Raw genomic sequence first — 10,257 nt, forward strand, 5'->3', positions numbered from 1 at the left:
AGCAACAAAAGTTTTCTATTTTTATCTGTAAATGGGGAAATAAAAAAATGCAATAGCCTGTGAAACTGTCATAACAGCTTTTCACAGTTCAGACACATTAAATTACCAACAATACACTAGGTTAAAAAAAGAAGATAATTTTTCTAGAATGGAAAACAGTGACTGGCTCAGAAGAAATTTAAGTGTGTGAAGACTTTGAGCTTGCAGAGAGTTCTTTATTAAAATCTATTGTCCTCTAATTCATTTTGAGATATTTAAATGCACACACACCAGAAGTCATTGACTGAATCCAGATCGCTTCTGGGTTTTAATCACGTTTTGTGCCCGATGAAAACGGTAAACATTTCTACAGCACAACAGTGAGTCTTCCTCACCTCTTCTCTTATTTGGCACCAGAAATCCAGTTCTGCAGTTCCCCTTCCCTTTACAAGGTTACTCTGATCTGTGACACATTGTCATGTGGCAAGACTGTTGGTATAAATGATTTTCCACCTGTGAGGGGTGGTTCTTTTCTTTAGTACCATTGAGCCTGAGGGACAGAGAGGCCAGGAAATACTTGCCTGGCACAGGGTGTATGGGAAGCATCTTGATGAATTGTCATTTGTTCTTCATCTGCCATAGTTCTGTTGGACATAGGTTGACACTTCCCTCCTTCTGCTGGCAAAACCACAGCCAGAATTTGCAGAAGTACATAGCCTTGAGGGCAGTGGGTATCAGACTATGGCTCTGGATTCAAACGGGGATCAGGGTTTTCTCAAAACCAGGTCAAAAGGCCAGATGGGATAAGAAAGAACAAGGTGACTTAGGAAAGGAGAAGGTGGAAGCCTCAATAGCAAACTTGTCTTTGTGTATATAAATATAGCCCATTGCTCTGTAATACTAGAAGAGTTGCCCCTTTTGTATAGCTTGGGTGATTCCCTGGGTTGACCAGGCATTTAGACAACCCAAGTTACATCTAGAATAAGAAGAATCCTGAGATGCAGCTGCTACACAGGGTTGGATTTCCATCTCAGCTTTGCAGAAAGGGATGTGATTGTGGACAAAGAAGCATCCAAAAAGTGGAGGGTGGTCTTGGCATAAGAAAGATCTCACATCACACATCTAATTTCTGTACACAAAGCTGCCATATGGGTGGAGAAGGGCTGAATGGTTTTGTATAAGTCTTATTGCAGTTTTGGCTTCCTTATATGCTCCCCCCACACCCCTTTTGCGAAAGACACCATACTCGGCCTTTTCATTGGAGAAAATTTCTCAAGGCTGTTCTTTAACTTGCAGGTGTATACCTGCATAGATGGATTGTTTATCAACAAATAGGGAGGTACACCAAAAAGTAGCACAAAAGAAGAGGGAAAGATCCTCTGTTTTGCTAGATGGATTGTTGGGCACTATATCTTCTGGGTCTCCTAATCTTTTTCCATGGTGGAGAATCAGTGCAGGACACCAGCCTCCTTTTCACTACTTGAAAGAGTCTCAAAGTGGCTCACAAACAGAGTACAATCAATTTGTAACAGAAGAAAGAGGCGTGACCTTGAGATTGTATATATTAACTATGGGGTTAATAAACTATCTACTCAATAACTTCTAGATTATTATATAAAATAGACTAGATGTTGTTAAATCTATGTTTTATGAATATTGTTTCTTCCAAATAGTATTTGTAGCATATAACTGTAATACAGTATTTTTAGCACTTTCCTGTGTCTTTCTAAATAATAATATCATCTATTTATTTATTATTTATTTATTTGATCTATTACCCACCCCCCACTCCCTGACAGCTCATGGCGGGTTACATAGATTAGCATAAAATCCTATAAAGACCTAATTAAAATCCCGGACATAACATTACAATCATGAATCAGATCAAAAAAGAAGATACGTCAGAAAACAAAAACCCTCACTATTCTCAGTACCCCCAAACAATTCTCATCGGAGTGAAAAACAAACTTTTTAAGGAGTAACTATTGTGAAATTCTTGTGGCTACAGCAATGAGAGAATCTGTACACCAGCTATTTTGAAAAATGGGCCCTTTCTCCAAGACTTAGATATGGTTGTGGATATAAGTGTGCTGCCATGTGGTCTTTAACACAAGGCGAAAGGTTTATGCAATTTAAACAGAAACCAGAGTATGGTCAATATACAGTAGAATGATGGGTTGGATCCTGCCTAACGTGTCCATACACACAAGGAGGACAAAGACGTATGAATCCCTCCCCCAGCCAGCCCAGGAAGGAGCCCCATGCTCCAAAAGCAGCTTTCTGAGGTATTTCACATTACAACAGAAGAGATCCATAGGTGACCTCTTGGGACATCAGAAAATGTTAGGGGGGAAATCCAGCTCAATTGCTAAAATAACTAAACTGAGGCTATTGTTCTTTGGTTACATTATGAAAAGAGAAGAGTCACTGGAAAAGACAATACTGCTAGGAAAAGTTGAAGGCAGCAGGAAAAGAGCAAGACCCAATATGAGATGGACGGACTCAATCAAGGAAGCCAGGGTCCTTGTTTTTGCAAGACCTCAGTAAAGCTGGCAATTATAGGATGCTTCAGAGGATATTGATTCATGGGGTCACCATGAGACAGAGGTGACTTGACGGCACTCAACACACCCACATCCAATCCAATCCATTTCATGTTAATTTACGCACATTGCAGTGCACGTCGCATTGCAAACAGACTGTGCATTTCAGCTTCACTTTTAACCAAAGCAAACAATCCAGGCGGTGATGTCAGGAACATTTCCCGCTGCATTAAAAGGCAAGGGAATGATGACTTGGTACATCGAGAGCTTTTAAGAGGGTTTTGTGTGTGTTTGCTTTCAGATTCTTGCTGAAGCTACACGGTGGCATTGAAGTCAGAGGAGAGCAAGCCGAGTCCATGGAGATTTGCAGTCGGTATGAACCAGATTAGTCAATCCGTATAGCAGAAATGAATATCAGATAACAACTCAAGCATGACCCCTGTGATCACAGCCTGGTGTTTATGTATACACGGGAACAATGGAGTGGTTTGGCAATTACTGGAAATACATTCCTCAGGCTTTCGGGCCATACCAAGCTGAAAATCGTGGTCAGCTCATTGGGGAGAGATAGGATCAACCTGGATTTCTTTGCAACATTTGTAATTAAACCATATGTATCGCCTGCCTATAAAACACAACCGAGCCGGTTACTTGACATATCTTACACTGTATTTATTGAAAAATCATAGGAATGTAGCAGCCGCTAGCTTTTATGGCTGAATATACCTTCTATGTATGGTCAGTCTAGCTTGCCAATTATACTGCCATCTTCTCCCCTAGGGTTGCTAGCTGTGGGATGGGAAATACCTGGAGATGTTGGGGGTGGAGCCAGGAGTGGCCAAGATCTGGGGTGAGAAGGGACCTCAGTGGAGCATAATGCTATGGAGTCCACCCTCCCAAGCAACCATTTTCTCCATTTTCTCTGTCACCTGGAGACGAGCTGTTAATAACAGGGTACCACTGGCATCTTGACTTCTGCACATTGGCATCATGGCAAGAGATTACACTGGTTTCCACAGGTCCAGGCTCAGGCAGAACTCCATTCTGCACAGGTTGGTTAATACCCTTTCCATGCACTTAAGTAGGTTTTCCTGTCTCACACAGGAAAATCCAGCTGCAAAAGCACACTGAAAGTGCATTGTCCAACATGTGCAAATGGGCCAAGATTAACTGGCAAAAGCAACCAAAGGCCATAGATATCCTCAGCTTTTTGTATGGACTTCAGTCAGTGGAGCTATACCTTTTACAATGGTTAAGCCTTGTAAAATGGTGCCAGCGTACAGCAAAAACATGCTCAAAAACAGCCATTTTTGGTATGTGCTTTAAAAATTACAGAAATTTGGACAGAATGTCACTGAATATCAGTTAAAGCTATGGTTCCCAACCTAGAATTCCAAATTTACTCAGTAGGAGTCCTTGGGGAAGGGTGGCATATAAATTGAAAATAAAAATATAATGATGACCCACCCAAGACTAGCCCGAGGTTTTTTGTACCCTAATCAAACTACAACCTTGGCCCCTATCTAGTTCAGCATTCCAATTCCAACAGGGGTTAACCAGATATTTGTGAGAAACAAGCCAGCATCACTGTGAACCCCAAGCAGGTGCCACTCTGGCGTGTACAGCCTTTGCCTATGGAAGGTTATGTTCCAGCCTTTGACAACATGTTCATCCGCCACTCTCATTCTTCCTCTAATCCTTCCTAAGATTCTACATCATTGGTTTTTCAGACCTTCCTTTGAGATTCTAGATCTCGAGAGTGCCTTGTTTTAATCTTCAGAGGCTTACAGTCACCTTCCCTTTCCTCTCCCCACAACAGACACCCTGTGAGGTGGGTGAGGCTGAGAAAGCTCTGATATTACTGCTCAGTCACAACAGCTCTAGCAGGGCTGTGATTAGCCCAAGGTCACCCAGCTGGCTGCACGTGGAAAAGCACGGAATCCAACCCAGCTCGCCAGATTAGAAATCCATACTCCAAGATGGCTCTTGATGGAGGCCCAAATCCACCCAGATAAATGCGCTGAAGATCACACTCATCACCTTCTCTTTCCACTTCTTGAAACAGGAGATAAATCATGCGAACAGGTATTACTTATTGTTTATCATGAACTGCATCTTAAATGGAATAGCTTTTCAATTTGAAATTGTTACATAGTTATATTGTGCTTTTAACTTGTGTGAGCTGTCCAGAGCCTTAGGGAAAGGGCAACATATACATTCAATGAATATTATTTTGGGAGAAGGAAGCATGGGAATTAAAGGAAAAAAGCTATCCTGACCACTGAAAAAGGTACAGACAGACTGGCCCATACAATACATTACAAGGTAGTCAGAATATATATATATATTACAAACACTTTTTTTCCTGGTTAAACTTTTTGGTTCTGATGAGGTGATGAAAAGAAGCTAAAGGGAAAAGGGGGGGGGGAACAGAGATTATTTTTTCTCCCCCAATGTTTGGATAATGACACAGCATGTGGTCTGAGCCCTCTCAGCCCTGCTTACCTTACAGGGTGTTTGTTGCGGAGAGGGGGATTTTAAGCCACTTGGAGACTCCTTTGGGTAGTGAAAAGCGGGGTACAAAAGCCAACTCTTCAAAACTGGGGGGGGGGGGTAACACATTTTCTCCATTTTCCCCCTTGCCCCATTAGAAAATTAGATTATAAGTATTTCTTGGGCTCCTTTTGGAAAGCTGGCTATAATGCTTCTGTATACCTGATCATCCAGGATCAGCTTGGGCTGTAACGAGTTACTTTTCTCAAGAAGCCTTGGGTCTAATCTCGACTCCACACTCCCAACCAAAACACAGCACGAATTCCTACTGTTTGTTCTTGTTTCTCTTTTCTACCTTTTATCATATTACTTTCCCCCACTACCAGAATTTAGCTTTGGTTCACATATCCAGGACAGCAAGAGGGAACTATTTTTAATTTCAAAATATTTATATCCTGTCTTGTCTAGACTCAAGGTCACCGGAGAAGGTGCCCTCTGTATTCACGCAGGTAGATCATTCCAGAGGACTTGGGTCTATCACATAGAAAGCCCATGAGCCATGTGTTGCTAAACAGAAACTGGTGTGTGGAAGTGAAACAGGACATGCAGATCGATAAGTCTGAGGGTCCTAGGCTCCAAAGAGCATTACATTAAAAGACAGACCACTCAGGTGATAGAACAGACTGCTCCACTGAAGAGGGCAGGGGGTAGATTCCTGCCCTCTTCACCTCCTTTCCAGTTTTGAGGAGCTTTTAACAAAGAGTGACCCTCCCACTGCACTCGGGAAACAGTCTCCTCCATTCTCCCAACTTATATCCTTGCACAATGTGAATCAGTTCTACAACTACTGTCTGAAACAGAGCTGGGTTTCTTTGCCTGTGTCACTTTGTAAAACTCTATGTATCCTGATAGCCCTGTGCAGATAACAATTTGCACAGCTGCTTGTGATCCGGAAGACTTCTGCCCAAGAACTAACATTAGGTATGGCTTACATAGACCTCCACTGATTTGGAACTACACTCTGGAGTCTGGCTTGCCAATCCCTAGTTGGGATAACACACCAAACCAGGAATCACTGTGCAAGAAAGCCCTGTCTGATTAAGCCATACACAATCAAAACCTTTTATAAAAGTATTATATTAAATGTATAATATTTAGTAATAGTACACATAAAAGTATAAAATTGCTGTTAATATCTTGGGTTTAATGACACATTGGTGTCCACACAAAGATCAAGTAAACCTCCATTTCCCCAAAATCCTGCTTCTTCAGTGAACTCAAGAAATCACATAGGACAATGTCTAAACAGGGGCCCAAAGAAAAGATCTCTCCATTACAAATGGCCTAGAAGAATTCTTCACAATATTCCAGCAGTTTCACCCATAGAGTTTTGCCTAAAAGCCAAAACATCGCCTCTGATGTCCTGGTGTCATTTCTGTGTGACATCAGCATGTTGGAGAGCTCCTGACCACACCCCCAACCCACCCCCACTGCTAGCCTGCTTCCACCTGGCAATCCTTACACAATTATACTGATCTAACCCTATTAATTTCAATGGGCCTAGAAGAGTGTAATTCTGCTTTGTTGCCAACAGCTAAACTGTAGAAGATTTCCTGCCCTATAGCCTTTACTACAAATATACACAGGGCATTCACGTGATTTTTCCCCCCACCCAGTTAAAAAAAAACTCAGGATTTTGACACCTCATGCATGTGCTTACAAATAGCGGCTGTACCGCGGCTGCCGTTGACGCAGCGGGGACGCCCAGGCGGCGCACCCCAGTGACGTCGGCGGCCCCCGGCACGTGCCGGGGGCAGAGGGGGTGGAGCGCCGGCCTTTATTAGGCCGAGCGCATGCGTGGGGCCCCCATTCCCGCGCCGCGCTGTTCGGGACAGTCACCCTCCCTTCCCTCCCTCAGTTCTCATTTGTCGCAGCTAGTGGGGATGCTCAGTAGGGGGCTTGTTTGGCGGGGAGACCCGTTTGCGTATGGGAATCCCCGAGGTGGGGGGTCCCCGTAAGGGACCAGCCTGTAACCGGGCGTGGCCTACCTGGCTGGGAGGCCAGGGGCCCGGGGCCAGGCGGCTGGGAGGATCACAATGGAGGCGGACGCCCGTTGGATCCTGGCTAGTCGCTTCCCTTATTCTGTGGCGAAAAGCGTCCCATTCTCCCGGCTGGGAGTGAGACGAGGAGCGGGAGTGTCATGGTAATGTTGTGCAGCTGGACGGCTGACGGGGGTACAGGCATCCCTACAGGCATCAGGCCAACCCTCCGTTTGAGGGTGTTATTGTTAATAAACGGCTGCGGCCATGTTACGCCAAGAAACTGGGGTAGCGTCGTTACTGGAATAGTCACCACCTGCTAGTCAAAGTTATGCACATGAATTATTTTGCATAACACCCAGGCGGGCAAATGTCCTGGGCTATCAGTACATTTGAGTTTAATCTAAACATTACAGATAAGCAAACTTTTTGACACATGGTTTGGCAAATGCCACGGGAAAGCTGGTATTTATACAGCAGTAGAATAACACTACAATAAAAGCCAAGTTCATACTTTATAAATTTGCCTTGAAGATAGAAATCTCTCCTTCTCTAGGGAAAGAACTGTGACTTAGAGATGTCACTCAATAACCAGCTCATTGCAAACGATAACTGGGGCTTGTTTTGATGCCCTGGCTATGAGTTTCTGTGCTCTCGAAACCCTTAGTTAAAGAAAAAAAGGAAGAGCTGTTGTTAGTCAGCCATAGCTACTAATGACAGGGCCTTTTCAGGGATGGTGCCCCAAGCAACATGCTTGATTGAAATGTACTGTGGGTGTGATGTTTGTTGTCAAAGCACTGCTTTTGCATCTTGCTGGTTTGTATTTTACACTGGTTTTCTGATCCTGATATTACAAGGAAGGAAACCATTTATCTGGGCTTTATTTTCTTCCTGTCCTCTAATTACTGGGTTTTCAGTATATGGATTTGTTTTCCTTCTTACTTACTGTTTGATATTTACATGCTGCAGATTTTATATTTGATGTAAGTATAAACTGCTTTGCAAGTTCAACGTACTGGAAAGCAGGAAGATTTTAAAGGGTGTGTTTATTTCCTTTAAGTGTTTATACTCTTAACCCTCAACCAAAAACTGCTTTACTAAAATCACACCTGCAGAGAAATTAGTCCATGTTTATAAAAACATTATGCAGGCAAAATAGAACAGAAACACAAAATAGCAAGAGAACAAAATATCAGAGGTGATTAAAAATTACAGCAGACAAAGGCTTGGATTCATTGGAGTCTTTCCAAAGGTGGAAGAATTTTCACCCATAGAGCATGGCTATTTGACCACCTTTCCACTGAAACAGCCACCCCCCCCCCACACACACACACACAAAACAGAACAGCATTTCAGGAAAAATTGAGAATTGCAGTCAAAGAGGGCAGAAACCTGTTGTCCACAATTAGAAACCAGTTCAACCCACCCAGCAATCAAAGCCACAATATAGAATGGAAGCAGTGTAATCATTTCATCTAAAAGCTTGGAAATAAACTTTTACCTGAGGTTGTAAGAACAACTGCCAAGATTCAAAAGCAGCACAAACTTCTTAGCAGAAGGCATTAGAATATGGAACAAAACAGAGTATCACCCACCGGTCATTTTGTTCTAATCGGCATTTCTGGCAGGCAGCGGCCATATTGTTGGCCTGAATGCAGCACCCAAAGCAACCTAGCTGTGCTTTTGCACGCAGCATCCTTGAAAGGCCAAGCATGGTCAAAGGATCATACCTGTGAACAAATGAAAGAAAAAATTACAAACTACAGTTGAACAAAACCTCAGGACTTTTAAACATTAAGGTTTATACTAAGATCCAGTTGGATTGTAAATATATTCCTCTCACAACAGACCTGAAATTCACACTGTATGACAAAGGCAGAGAGCTATGAAAAGGAAGATATATTAATTAAATTGGATGCTGGTCACACCCAAAAGACATGGTTTTCTAGCAATTTTTCTAACTATGTTGCAGCCCTGCAGGCTCCTGATTTACATGGGGGACTACACAGGAAGAAGAGAAGAAACTTAGCCCCTCCTTAACCTGCACAGCTTCACCTCATGCTGCCATTAATTTTGGAAACACATGTCTTTTTTATGCCCCAAAAGAAGGAATTCAAAATTTCAAAAACAAACCAGTAGTCATAAAGTCAGCAATCCTTGGTGAAATAAAAAACTTAGCATCACAGATTAAATACGGCACTTATGAGGTAAATGAAAAGAAACATGAACATCTTTCTGGAAAAGTTTTAATGCATTTCCAGAAAGCTGGGGATGGGGAGATCTGATTAACCATCAAGAAACAACCAAATTAATTCCACCTTTGAGAAGTATGGCCAAAAAGGCTAGGGATACCAGCCTCCTGGTGAGACCTGGATATCCCCCAGAATTACAGCTAATCTCCAGATGATACAGATCAGTTCCCTCAAAGAAAATGGCTGCTTTGAAGGGTAGATCCCGTTGCAGCCCAATGGCATCCATGTCTTACCCAAGCTCTACCCCCCAAAGAGCCAAGAATTTCCAAATCTGGAACTGGCAAGCAACCCTAAGCCCCCAAACCCTGCGAGCAGGCCAAGGGGACCTGGTAGCCCTCAGAATAGGTCCTGTTCCACAAACACACCCACCTGATTTATGTGACCATTGGCATGCAGAAGAGGGCAACAGAGGCTCATCTAGGGGCATGGGCAAGCACCTGTGGATGAAGCAGGTAGTCCAGTATCCTGCTCCTGAACGAGCCTTTCAAGGCCAAAAACATAATTTAGACTTGAGCCTAGAAACAAATTACCAACCAGTGTAATTTAGCCAGAATTGGTGTGTTGCTTAGCAGGAGAGTCATGGCACCAAGGTGTTATAGTCCAAGGTCAGGGCAAGCATCCAGCAGAAGCGTAGGCAAAATCCAGTCAGAATCCAGTCCAAGGACAACAGCGGCAAGGATAGTCTGGGCAAAAAAATGGAAGTTAAGAGCCGCCCACCATATTTGATTGGCAGTTGAAAACATTAGAAATCGCTCAGATGGCAAAATTGACAACTTATGTCAAAGATAAACAAATAGTGGACTTTAAGACAAAATGGAATTTATGGATAGAGTATATTAGAAAAATGTGTAGTCATGGATTTATGACTATCAGTTATGATATATGATTTATGAGAATGGATTGAAATTTTGAATAGGAGAATTAATGGTTTTATTTTTGTATATTCTTCAA

General features: G+C 42.8%; 1 protein-coding gene across 6 annotated transcripts in view; it reads right to left on the reverse strand.

The window, feature by feature from the left end:
* Nucleotides 1–9,576, reverse strand: part of LOC143845107 (uncharacterized) — a 246,604-nt gene extending 237,028 nt beyond the window's left edge. For 4 of the 6 annotated variants that reach the window (XM_077353166.1, XM_077353169.1, XM_077353170.1 and 1 more), the window contains exon 1: nt 8,556–8,644. The gene's annotated coding sequence lies outside the window, so the exon portion shown is untranslated. The other 2 variants (XM_077353168.1, XM_077353167.1) reach the window with 1 other exon arrangement.
* Between the last annotated feature and the right edge of the window lie 681 nt (nt 9,577–10,257).

Source organism: Paroedura picta, chromosome 9, assembly GCF_049243985.1.
Source record: "Paroedura picta isolate Pp20150507F chromosome 9, Ppicta_v3.0, whole genome shotgun sequence".
Classification (NCBI taxonomy): Eukaryota; Metazoa; Chordata; class Lepidosauria; order Squamata; family Gekkonidae; genus Paroedura; species Paroedura picta.